The sequence below is a fragment of the Convolutriloba macropyga genome, chromosome 10 (genome assembly GCF_964194025.1).
Source record: "Convolutriloba macropyga chromosome 10, txConMacr16.3, whole genome shotgun sequence".
Taxonomy (NCBI): Eukaryota; Metazoa; Xenacoelomorpha; order Acoela; family Convolutidae; genus Convolutriloba; species Convolutriloba macropyga.
In genome coordinates this window covers 3,384,781-3,398,797 of record NC_134477.1, presented here as the reverse complement: position 1 = coordinate 3,398,797, position 14,017 = coordinate 3,384,781, and the positions used below count along the sequence as shown (strand labels likewise).

The 14,017-nt window shown below is 36.3% G+C and overlaps 1 long non-coding RNA gene across 1 annotated transcript; it reads left to right on the top strand.

The window, feature by feature from the left end:
- The first annotated feature begins 4,257 nt into the window (after positions 1 to 4,257).
- LOC142348166 (uncharacterized) lies at positions 4,258 to 5,423 on the top strand. The gene is made up of 2 exons (XR_012760713.1): positions 4,258 to 4,732; positions 4,955 to 5,423. It is a non-coding gene; the product is annotated as an uncharacterized LOC142348166 (long non-coding RNA).
- The last annotated feature ends 8,594 nt before the right edge of the window (positions 5,424 to 14,017 follow it).

Sequence of the window (14,017 nt, the reverse complement as noted above, 5' to 3'; positions counted from 1 at the left end):
CGAGATAAAAAAGTTGAAATTGATTCCAATCTCAAAGTGAGGACATTGACAATGAGCAATATCAGAAAACAAAGGAATTAATGAAGGTATAGGTTTCCTCTAGTTGCGATAAAAAAAAAACATGTGAGACAAGCTTGTCAGCATTTAACAATGAGAATGTCGGAACAGTGGTTTAGTGAACCCAAACTGCAAGAAACAGGCTGTTCAATGCTGCAAACCATTTGAGAATTTTGAGTACTAGATACTTGAGTACCGCTGCAACCCTAAAAAATGATAGTTGAGGCCTTGCACAAGCCCGACCTCATCAAGCATGCTGAAAAGAATCCGAGATAAAATACTTAGAGATTTAAACAAATTGAAAAAAAATATTAACATGTTTTTAGTATCGAAAACCTGCGTGCATTGCAATAACTATAAGGGATTACTGATTAACAACTGAACACAACCGACTAACGTCGGGCGAACTGCTCTCAAACCGGTGAGCGGTTGGCTGCGCCAAAAGCTAGCCACCTGGGGGGGGGGGGGGGGGGGGGGGGGTTGGGTGTGCACCGGGGGGCAACAAAAGCGGGTGTGGGCAACATTGAGGGGGGTCTTCAACCTCTAAGAACCGCCCTTCACCATAAGCATAAGTCCCCAAAACAGTTTCTGTTAATCGCATTCTTTGAGTCTAGTGAGCTGAAAAGCTCTAAGTGGCCGCTGGGCGCTACATCCTTATCTCGTTTTTGAGTCAAATGTCAGACGAAAAATCGGTCAAGCGACAAAACGCATAAAAAAGACCGACAGGACTAATATAATGGCATAATTGCAACAAATTTCGTGTGAGAGCAATTAATAAGAACATTGATTTTTTTTTCAATGTTGTCAACTCATTTTAAGTTTTAGACTAAAACGGATTCGCATTTAAAATTAGGAAACCGTGCAATCGTAAAAAGTACTCCATTTATCTATTTACTTTCCGTATTCAATGCCTCAAAATACAAAACAACCCTGACCCTGCATCTTATTGCAAAATTATTTCACTTTTGAAAGGAAGTGATATCGTCTACTTTTTCCTCAGTGCAATCATATTTCAAATTTGCAATAATATTCTGACAGGCTTCAAATTCCCTCAAATAAGGATGCTGTTTGAAAAATTTTACTGAGATACTTTCTTACCTCCAGTCTTTGGATAAATTGCCGACTTCATTAACCTTTCAAAGAAATAAAACAACCCGATTTCTTTAAAACCTAATAAGCGGGAAATCCGAATGTTAACCAGCAATACAAGGTTCAGGAAATTGAGAACATTTTTGGTGATTAGAATTGGGAGTTTTGTTTAAGGTATTTGGAATTTATTTGCTTTGTAAAAGAAGAATGGAAGGTAAACCACAATTTCCGTATAGATATTGAGGTTCAAGTTATTTAAGGAAACTGCAAGCACTTAAAATGACAATTTCTTCAAAAAATTGTCATTTTAAGTGCTTGCAGTTTCCTTAAATAACTTGAACCTCAATATCTATACGGAAAGTGTGGTTTACCTTCCATTCTTCTTTTACAAAGCAATTAAATTTCAAATTACTTAAAAAATTCCAATTCTAATCACCAAAAATGTTCTCAATTTCCTGAATCTTGTAATGTTGGTTAACATTCGGATTTCCTGCTCATTAGGTGGAGCAACTAATACAGTTTAAGAATCTACTCCGTCCCACCACCCCCACACTCAACTTAGCGCGCATGTCTTTAACGCCCCCGGTGTTTTTTCTACATGTAACGTACTATATAAAACGTAAATTACAATTGGGGCCATAAAAACACTGCGGGAAGCAGAATAGATCCCCACTTAAAGATACTTTATCCCTTAAATTGCGCCTATTGCTATCTTGTATGAATCAGAGACTGAAAAATTTAATGAAGGCACAGGTTTGCTGTATTTGCCAAAAAAAAATCACGATTGATACAGAACAGTGATTTATCAATCGTGATTTATCCATTTACTTTCCTTATTCAATGCCTTAAATTACAAAACAAACCTGACCCTGCATCTTATTGCAAAAATTTTTTACTTTTGAAAGGAAGTGATATCGTCTACTTTTTCCTCACTGCAATCATATTTCAATAAACATTCTGACAGGCTTCAAAATCCCTCTAAAAAGGATGCTGTTTGAAAAATTTTGCTGAGATGCTTTCTTACCTCCAGTCTTTAGATAAATTGCCGAGTTTATTAACCTCTCAATGAAATAAAACAACCCCATTTCTTTAAAACTTCTAAGAAATTGTCATTTTAAGTGCTTGCAGTTTCCTTAAATAACTTGAACCTCATCTATACGGAAAGTGTGGTTTACCTTCCATTCTTCGTTTACAAAGCAAATAAATTCCAAATACCTTAAACAAAACTCCCAATTCTAATCATCAAAAACGTCCTCAATTTCCTGAATCTTGTAATGTTGGTTAAAATTCGGATTTACCGCCCATTAGATGAAACAACTAATACAATTTAAGAATGTACTCCCTCCCTCCACCCCCACCCTCAACTTGCCGCGCATATCTTTTACGCCCCCCGGCTCACCTGGTGTTTTTTCTACATATAACGTACTATATAACAAAACGTAAATTATAATTGGGGGCCATAAAAATACTGGCGAAAGCAGCATAGATACCAACTTAAACATATTTCATACCCTAAATTTGCGCCTATTGCTATCTTGAATGAATCAGAGATTAAAGGACTTAATGAAGGCACAGGTTTGCTGTATTTGCCAAGAATTAATCACAATTGATACAGAACAGTAAACAGCAAAAAATTCCAAATTCTGGAAAATTTCAATAGAGAATTTCAGGAAAAACCACAGAACAGCAGAATGACGCCCTCCAAAAAGTTTAATTAGACGATCAAAACCTGCTACACAAGGCGCCTATAATATCAAAACCGAGGTAGGCCTGCATCATTCTCAATATTTGAAGCAAAGCTTTAAGGCAGCCGGCAAAAATAACGATGCGTTTTCAAAGTTTGCAACTCATAACTTTTATACTCCAAAATTAGAAAAAAATGAAAAAAAGTTCTCTATTTTTCTATTGGCCTGCAATTAATCACTGCTCTAGATGACCAACCATGACCCTGCATCTTATTGCAAAAACATTTGATTTTGAAATTGAATAGCAATCTGAACTACTTTTTCCCAGTGAAATCAAAAATCAAATATGCAATAACTTTTCTAAGAGGCTTCAAATGCTCTCCAAAAACAGACGCTGTTCGATAGACTCTGTAAAGTCGCTTTCTCGTTACTAGTAAATTGCAGTCTTCACATTTCTCGCAATGAAATAAAGCTTCCCGACTTCTTTAAATTTTTTCTACGAAATCGTCATTTTTAGTGCTTGTATTATTTACACGGAAACTAAAATTAATCTTCCATTCCTCAATTAAAAGCAGATTAAATCTAAATAGTTTAGACAAAATTCCAGTTCTAATAACCAAAAAATTTTCAATTTAAAATTGATTTGTTACATTTGCATCTTGTAATGTTGACAACAATTTTGATTAAGGATCTATTCTGCCCCCCCCCAACTTAGTGGGCATATATATAAACACGTTAATTGTAATTGGAGGTCATAGAAAACACTGGGAGGGTAGCAGAATATAGTCTTCATTTAAAGAAACTTAATCCCCTAAATTTGCGCCTATTGCTATCTTGTATGAAAAATTTCATTGCTCATTTCATTGTAATGAACTACAGTCTGTCCCATAAAGTTGAAATAAGCGAACGTTCGAAAACATCAAAAACAGGCAATTGAGCATCAAATTGGTCATTTGAATGTCAACGTTTTTTTCCATTAAGCTTCTATTGATATTTTTTTCTACATGTTTCAAATGTGAACTTTGACCTTTGAAATCTGTCCAGTGGCTTTTGAAACATTCGCTTATTTCAACTTTATGTGACACGCTGTACAAGTAGAGTGTAGACAGACAGTCAGCGATAACATCTATAGTAAGTCCCATAAAGTTGCAACGCAAGCGAACGTTCGAAAAGGTCGAGGCATGCAAATGAGCATCTTTTGGCCATATATCTGCATGTTTTAAAGTTGAACTTTGACCTTTCAAACGTTCGATAGCGTTGCAACTTTACGGGACTGACTATATAGCGTGTCCCATAAAATTGAAATAAGCGAACGTTTGAAAAGCCACAGGTTAGAGTTCAAAGCTCAATTTTAAAACATGTAGAAAAAATTGATGAATGAAAGCTGAATGGAAAAAAAGTTGACATTCAAATAACCACATTGATGCTCAATTATACGTTTTTGGCGTTTTTCGAACGTTCGCTTATTTCAAATTTATGGGACAGACTATAGTCGAACATTCGAAAGACACCGCCCACGACATTGAGTCGAGCAATCATGTGATTTAAATAAATGATCACGCTTTTTCCTGCTGGTCCATTTTCTGAGTGTTCATCCTTCTTTTCTGAGTGCATTAAATTTGAAACCTGATCTTTGAAACGTTTGATTATTCCAACTTTATGGGACAGAAGTATATATTATTGCAGGGGTTTCGGAAGCATGAAATTGATCTCTGAGCTGTTAACAATCAGAGCCTGAGACACCATGAATCATATTCCCAAACTTATTTTCACTTACATCTTCAGATTTGTTCATGGAATTGTTCACCATTTTACATCAATATAGCCCATTACCATTTTACAGTTTTATCACAAGTTGTTGGTCAGGATTACTCAGCCGTGATCGTTCCAGAGCAAAAGAAGTTAGTCAACAGCAGTTTTTGAATGGATAACAAACAGGGGGGGGGGGGGGGGGGGGGGGGTATGATCTACCCAATGGACGGAACAGTATGAGCCCTCATTATGAAACATCACAGCAGCGTATTTTAATTTTCCACAAATGCACTGTATTTTAAAACATAGAGCAAAATTCTAGACTCTAGGAGCCGAGTGAGTGTTGAACTAATACTTGACTATTTATATAGGTTCAAACCTTCCCTCCCGCACAACAACACTACCGGTATTATCAAACTCAAAACCCACGGCAGCCTCTGAGACAAAGAAAATTGTGCGACACATGAGTGCAAAACTGGCAACTGATATTACTGCTTATGAACTGATGAACTGTGGAAATAATGACATTTTGATAGTACTGATAATGACTTTGTGGACTTGAAAGTACTTCTCAGCCAAAAGTAACGAGGTCAGAAACTCAAAAACTATATGACTCCTTGTCCACGCCTCTGAAGTCTGTAAAAAGGAATCGATTCTTGAACGTAAAACCCAATGGAAAATTGACTGAACTAAATAGGAAACTATGAACAGTTCCCACTAATTGAGCAAAGTCTATCCCCTCATTTAATTGAGATTATCCAGCTATATTTTATGGTCCATTAATTATAAGCGCACAAAATAAGTTTTATCTGTCATTTTGATTCCTTCTATAGATTTACATCTCTCGATTCTACTGCTGAACACTGTCACAATTTCTATTTATACATTAGCGCCGATCTTGACCGAATTTGTTTGTACGGCAGGGACTTTCTCTTAATCTAACACTTTTATTATCCTAATAATTCAGAAACCTTCAGTTTCGGCAGCGGTGCTTTTAAAAACCAAAAACTTTCAAAAACTTACATATAGTTCGATCTATAAATAGACTGATTACCTGTGATTATGATGAACTTCGTCAATCATTGAAGTTCTCTTAAACCAATTAAAATGCTGTCCGTAGTTTGAAATTGTCAGCAAACTAGTTGTCTCCAAAAAAAAATCTGAAAATGGCTCAGAAAATAGCTTGAACAAAAAGGAAACAACTTATATAAATGCCTGGAGGCCTCTTTTAAAGCCCAAAAGCATCAAAGTTTTGTTCTATCTTTTATTGTTATCATTATAGTAACAAACAGTACCACTTAATCTTTCAAAAATCTGTTCCGTCCAAACAGCAGGTTGGTTCCGGATGCTACCGATGGCAGATTTGTCGAAAGTGTCTATGATCGATTAAAAATAACGTATCGCCTGCGGATCGGTTTTTTGTCAGTTCAACCAATTTTCTGTCAATAACCACCTTGATGTTCATATCCTTGATCCTTAGTTTTAATGCTGCACCGTGCAAACCAAACCTATTTACAAGAGTATTGGACACCCAAGAGTTGCGGCAAGCAGTATCGCACAAATCTGAAGCCGCGGAATCTGCGTCAGAAGAACTCACCAAAAGTAATTCAGTCACCAGAAGGAGGCCTTTCATTTTACTGAGATAAAATTTTAGTGGTTGTATTTGATGATCGCCAACTTGGTCCACTTTGACTCCCGTCAATAAAAGAAATACTGTTAGTTGTGGAGGATTTTGATGCATTAACCTTCTCAGCTCCATAAAGAAGTTCTGTGAGCTGTTGCCACCGTCCTTCCTGCATTTTCTGTGGTTTGGGCACAGTCGGAACATGTGTGCATGTGTGTTCGCAGCAGAACTCTAAGAAGCAATTTCAGTCTTAGTGAGGCGCTCTTTAGGTCAGTCATTCAGTCATAAGGAAAGAGGAGCTGAAGTCACCGACAAAACACTAAATAGTAGCAGAATAATTCATGTTACTATTACGCAATTTCAGAAGTGGGAACGTGCAGAGTTTGTCTAAATGCGCACTGACAATGGCCTGTGGCTGACCAAACTTTCGCTGCAAAGTCAAGTGGAACGTTTTTGTACATTAGACCACAGTATCCGAATTCAGCAATGAAAATGTTTGCTTTCCTTGTGAGAAGTTTTAAGGTACTTTAACTTGACGTCATCCGCAACAACTCCGCTCGCACTTAAATTGCCCGTACTTCATGAATCGCAAAGTGTCACCATTGTAACGCAACCAATTACATTCCAGCAGGGGATCATTCTTGCTGGTAATTGCCTCGGCCGATTCCTCGAATAGGTTCACTCTTTCCGATGCGGGGCCTCGAAGCACTGAGGTGCAGTGAGTCACTTAAACACAATGACAGGCACTGTGTGTCCGTACGTTGGGTAAAAACGATTAAGCAGTAGTGAAAGAATTAACGGAAGGACAATTTCGGCTTGAGTACCCGTGGTCAGGGACTGAATAGGTGCTGCCCTTCGTGGAAAGGCAGCGTTTTTAACTGGCGGAACAAGAAGGGGGAAGAACTGACGAAGACACATGACATTGTGCGTGTTCTGGCTTACGCTGACCCCGCTTGGCGAATAATTGCGGGAAACACCAGATATTCGATTGAAGAGTTTGGTTATGAACGATGGGGTTTGTAGGGGCTTGGTACTTCTTTAGTGGGAGCAGTGGTTTATTTAGTTAGGGTACAAAAAATACTCACGCTAGGAGATATGTGTGGTCAGGGTGCAGAAGGGCGTACCTGGTTGGCACGTTGCGGCAATTTACCACGGGGTTGACGACGTTTGGCAGGACTGTTCTTGGTGTTGACGAGGAGCAAAGCTGAGTGCGGGTGAGACTAAGGGTAGTTTCGGGGCATGGTGTTTGAAACGGGGGTGGGACGGAAAGTACACTGTGTTTGAGGCGGATAGTGTTAGCGGAGCATTAGCTCGTGCATTTACGAATGGGGGGTGAGATGGGTTGACTAAACTTAAGTCCCGACATCCTCGACCTGTGAGGATATTTTTCGTTAAATTGCAGGCCATTGAAATGCATGCCAGCTTGAGATATCTGTCGGGCGGAATTTGGGGCGTTCACTCGAGTGGCACATCAGACCCCATTGCGTCAACTTGATTGTGTATTGCGCGCTCAATAATTTAATAAAATGAATCATGTTTTTTCATTATGTATTTTAAGTGATAAAACTCAATTATTTGAAAGAACGGGTAATGGTTCAAGCGCGCGGCAAAATCAGGGACCGGTTTGATCTCATGGATTCTTAAAATTAGAAAACTAATTATTTGGTTGCTGCTAATTTATATTTGCCTGTTTTCTAATGTTAAATGCTGACAAGTTTTCCAATTCACAGCTGAATTATTTTGAGTTCTCCTGTCTACGTGAAGATGAGGCCAACTGTAGAGATAGTTTGTTCTCCGAGAAAACCCAACGGTTTATATGGCTTTGACGAAAGAGTTTTAGTAAAGTTTAACTGATTCCTGCGTTTTGCCTTCATTTGTTACTCTATTTGCTTGTCTGATTTCTACGTCTGACTGATTAAAGATCCATATGGTTTCAAGAGGAGTGAATCAACCTAAACAAGGCATTCGAGTTTTATCTTATGTGTCTTATCACATTAAATATAGTTGTTTTAAGATGTCAGTGATTTTTTGACCGTCTAATTCTTGTCAAACTTTAGCTTCTCAGTAAATACAGGTCCACTTTCCTTTCATATCGAACACAAGTTAATCTTTGTGGCATTTTTTAAATAACGAAAAAAAAGATTTTATTATATATCAACAACAAAACAAACTTATCAGTGCACCTTCAAATTGAAAATGCAAGCGAAAAAACATAAAGTTAGTTCATACTGTGAATCACAAAAACTTAACTCGGAATGGATGACAAAAAATTTCAATTATTTGATTAAAACAAAACAAGCAATTTAGAATATTCAAAGCTGATTCTATTTATTGGGTTCAATCAAATTTAGTGAAATTGACTACATTGACTTTTCTGCTTCGAATAATGATGGCTCTAAATTTAATTTTCACGAGGGAGACATCAAAGTTGGTTGATAAAAGCGGGGGGGGGGGGGAGAGCACCAGATTAAAAAGCAAGACAACTGCAGAGATGCTCAATTTTAGGTCCAGAATTTTATAGATTGATCCCTAATTGGTAAATAATTTCTTAGCTCGATTAAATCAATTTAATTGGCTTTTGATTAAAACTTGGGGACAATCAGCAGGACAGAGCAAACGGACGATACTATTTCAACAAGAAGATAATAATTCAAGTAAACTTTCCTCGATAGCTCCAATTGATCAACTCGCCGTCAAATATTTGAGCATTTATTAGGAAGTTCAACTCGCCAAAATTTTTCGAACCATAATTGACAGCTTTCACAGAAACTAACATTCACAAATTTGTTAAACTTTTTTTCAACACACAATTGTCTAAAAATGACTCAAATGGGAACTTGGACTCAAAATACAAATATCAATACAAAACATGCCATCAAATAAGCCGTTTGAAAAAAAATCATTGAAAATTGAAAAACAAAATCAGACCGTCTATGCCTTCTCAAGTCAACTTTCAGAGCATTATTCATAAAATCTGTATCAGAAAAACTATACACTGCACTGAAATAGAACTTAACATAGGTTTTTTGAACTGTACAATTTGTGACAATTAAATTCAAATTAACCATCTTAAACATTAAAGGTATTCACCATTTTTATGAACTGAAAGATGAAAATACACGGCCAAGAAGGTAGACAGGTCATATTAGTAATCCAGTAAATTTTGCAAAATAATCAAAAATCGTATCAGGTGGCCAGATGAAAAAAAAACAAATCGAATAGTTCGAACTGCATCTAAAAAGTATGGATACATTCTCGCCAAGATTCCGGATGCAACGGATCATAAGTTAAGGACCCAATGCATAATTGATCGACTTCAATTTCTGTTTCAAAATGGGAACCTTCATTTTCAATTGTTGCAAAATTAACGGTCATGTTAATCTCCTATACCTTGAATAATAATCGATCAGATCGAAAATTCTCTTCAGATCGAAAATTTCCCTATTTTAGTTGAAAAAAAATGTTGAGTTGAAATCCAAACCAGATGTCAACATTTGGACACGGCAATTTTTAGACTGATTAGCTTGTATGCTGTGAACTTGAGAAAATGCTTGTCATCGTTGAGTCCAAATTCAATAGGATGATCAAATCGTTGAAATGATGGCACGTGGCTCGCCATGCAAGCACGGTTTTTGCAGCTGCTGTGAGGGAGAAATCTTCAGCCTGACTTGAAAGGATATATTAACTAGTTTTCCCAACTAAATCAGGAGGCAGTTTGACTATGGGATACTGCATTGCTTGAACGTTAGATTGATCTGTCAAGCCATTGCAGTTTCCTGAGAAGCAACAAATGCAGCTAAAAACAACATCAAAAAAACAGTGCCAAAAATGCAAGTATATTTTGCCCGTCGAAAAAGTTGCTCTCGAAGGATAGGCGAAGCAATTAAATTTATGAAATTTAGCTTAGACGTCTTTTTATGAGTGCAAAACACCCGGCGCTTTGTGGACTTGAACCCAAGAATTTCAGAATATTAATCAGGTAGCTCCACCAAGCTACACAATTTTTGTTCCGACCCCATTTGTTGGAGCGATGAACTAGATCTTCAGATGGTTTTTTTTGTTCGGTCAGTTTTGGCCGATCGACATATTGATCGTTAAGTGAGTGGCATCATAAGTAAGCACTTACAGCTCAGAATACGCAATTAAAAAGCTTTTTTCGATATTTGTTTTTTTACAGTTATTGAGGTTTAACGTTTTGTGAATATTCAACAGTTTTTCACACTTTCCGTAATTTTTGCCACAATTTGGCTGAATTTTGATAATATGATTTTAAAAGGTTTATGTTTGTAAAAATGGATTGTTATTTTTTTCGCTCAAGAAAGAGGAGCGTTGCTGAATTGTTTGAAGTTTTTGGCTAAAACTTGATAAAGTTTTCAAATTCAAACTTTTAAAGCTGGCATAAAAATGTTTTTTTTTCCTCCACTTTGTTTAGGTTTGCCAGAAGCAGAGAACTAGAAACCACTGACACAATCTCTGTAAACTCCAAAACGATAGTTGAAATTCGGCGCCGTGTAAAAACCTAGAGATCAAACTTTGCCAATTTTTGCAAATTTAACTCAATAATTATACGAAACTAGACAAAATGCATATTTTTTTCTCATATATATATTTTAACAGCTGATTTAACTCACAAACATCTGAAAGCAATGGATGGGTTTTCAAGCGCGTGGCAAAATCAGGAACAGGTTTGATCAAGGATTCTTGAAATAGATTTTTTTTGGTCGCCGCCTTTTGTTAATTTTATGCCTTTATTGCTTTAACGTGAAAGGCTGAATTATTGACCTCTCCCAATTACGTGAAAAATGAGGCCGACTGTAGATATAGTTCGGTTTCAGGGAAAACCAATTGTTTTTTTCTGGCTTTGACGAAGAACTTTTGTAAATTTTATAAATTTAAAGATAAAAATACACGGCCAAGAAGGTAGCCAGGTCATATTATTAATCCAGCAATTTATGCAAAATAATCAAAAATCGTATATGGTGGCCAGAAGAAAAAAAATAGTTCGAATTGCATCTAGAAAAGTATCGACACATTCTCGCCACGGTTCCGGATGCAACGGATAATAAGTCATGGCTCAATGCGTAGCTGGTTGACTTCAATTTCTTTTTTTGCGACCAAAATGGCTGTCTTCATTTCCAATTGTTGCAACATTAACGTTCATGTTATCCTCGTATACATTGAGTAATTAGCGAAAACAATAAAAATCTCTTCAGATCGAAAATTTCGTCATGTTCGTTGAAAAAGTATTATAAGATTAAAATCCAAATCAGACTGTCTATATGCGAACAAGTCAATATTAAGACATGCTAGCTTGATTTCAGTTTTAATTAACTTGAGTTAATGACTTAAGCTTAAATTTTCACGCAATTGCCACCGCCAGTCAAAACTCTCAAAGGAAACATTAAAAATGATAGTGTGATCAAACCGTTGAAATGATGACACGTGGCTTGCCCTGCCAGCAAGTGTTTTGCAGCTGCTTAGTAAATTTTATCTGAATTTGTGTTTTCCCTTTATTTACTACTAAAACTTTGTGAAATGAAAATCAAAAACAGACGGTCTATGCTTTGTCAAGTTAACTTTTAGAGCAGTAATCGTAATATCTGTATCAATAACCAATGCTCTGTTAAAGTAAATTTAATACAATTTATCTAAAAATCAGTACAAGTTTCGAAAAACAAAAAATATGCGTCGCATTTCATTTTTTCTAGTAAACTGTTTTTAACTTTTTTAATTGCCATCAAACTTTCAAAAATTCTTTAGCTACCTTTGCTTCGGCTCAGCGCAGTAAAAGAAGAGCAAACAAAAATCATTATTGAATTTAGAATATTAAAAGCTTGAAATTTCACCCAATTGCCACCGTCAGTCAAAATTCTCAAAATAAACTTTAAAAAGGCCAGTAAGATCAAATCGTTGAAATGATGACAAGTGGCTTGCCCTGCAAGCACGTCTTTTGCAGCTGCTGAGAGTGGGAATTCTTCAGCCCGACTTGAAATAAGATATTGAAAGCTTCTCAACTAAATCGGGAGGTAGTTCGACTATGGGATAAAGCATTGCTTCACAAGCCACTGCAATTGCCTGAGAAGCAACAAATGAACAGCAAAAGAAGCTAAATACAACAGCAAAAAAAAGAGTTCCATAAAAGAGTTCAAAAAAGCAAACAATTATTACCCGTATAACAACTTTTACTAGCCATTAATAAAATGGGTGAAATATTTGAGTGAGAACCGAAACGTTTTACCCAAAAACCTATTTTAAAACTTATCTTGTCAATCGGACAGAAGATTAACAAGCAATTTAAATTCTTCATAGAACAGATTCACGTCGAAAAAATTGCTCTCGAAAGATAAGCGGGCAAATAAATTCAAACGCAGCTAAGCTTAGACGTCTTATGAGTGTAAAAAAGCTGTGTGGAATCAGAACTTTCAAAAACTCTATAGCTAACTTTGCATCCCCTCAGCACAGTGAAAGAAGTGCAACAAAAATTATCAAAGAAATTAGAATATTGAAATCTAAAAAACTCAGAAATATCAACTTAAAACAGATTTTTCATCTGTACAATTTGTGACCATAAAATTTCTTAAATTCACAATTTTAAACACTTCCAAATGTATTCACCAATTTTATAAGCTAAAAGATAAAAATACACGGCCAAGAAGGTAGCGAGGTCATCATAAAAATCAAGCAATTTATGCAAAATAATCAAATCGTATATGGCGGCCAGATGAAAAAACGAATCATATGGTTCGAATTGCATCTAAAAAAGTATCGACACATTCTCGCCAGGATTCCGGATGCAACGGATCATAAGTCATGGCTCAATGTGTAATTGGTTGACTTCAATTTCCGTTTTTCCGTCCAAAATGATTGTCTTAATTCCCAATTTTTGCAGCATTAACGGTAATGTTATCCTCGTATACATTGAGTAATTATCGAAAACAAAAAAATCTCTTCAGATCGAAAATTTTGTCATGTTCGTTGGAAAATAAGATTAAAATCCAAATCAGACTGTCTATATTCGAACAAGTCAAATTTAAGACAGGCTAGCTTGATTTCTGTAAAGTTTTTATTAACGTGAGTAAGTGACTTAAGCTTGAAACTTCACCCAATTGCCATCGTCGTCAAAAATCTCCAAGGGAACTTAAAAATGATAGTGTGATCAAATCGTTGAAATGATGACACGTGGCTCGCCATGCCAGTGTCTTTTTCAGCTGCTGAGAGGGGGAATTCTTCAGCCCGACTTGAAATAAGATATTGAAAGCTTCTCAACTATGGGATAATGCATTGCTTAAGTTCGGTTGATCTGTCGAGCCATTGCAGTTTACTGAGAAGCAACAGATGCAGCTAAATACAACAGCAAAAAAGTTTCGAAAAGCGTTTAAAAAGGGCAAATATTTTTTGCCCGTATAACATCACTTTTACTAGCCATTAAAAAAGCGTGAGACAATTTTATGCGTGAGAACCGAATATTGTACCCAAAAACATATTTTGAAACTTTGGAACCTATCTTCTCAATCGAAAAAAAGAGCGATTTCAAATCTTTATAGAACAGACTCACGTCGAAAAAATTATCTCGAAAGATCAGCGGGCAATTAAATTCAAAACCAGCTAAGCTTAGACGTCTTTTTATGAGTGCAAAAAAGCTGTGTGGAATCATAACTTTCAAAAACACTATAGCTACCTTTGCTTCGCCTCAGCAAAGTAAAAGAAGTGCATCAAAAATTATCAAAGAAATTAGAATATTGAAAACTAAAAACTCAGAAAAAGGAAGTTGAAACAGATTTTTTATCTGTACAATTTGTGACCATTAAAT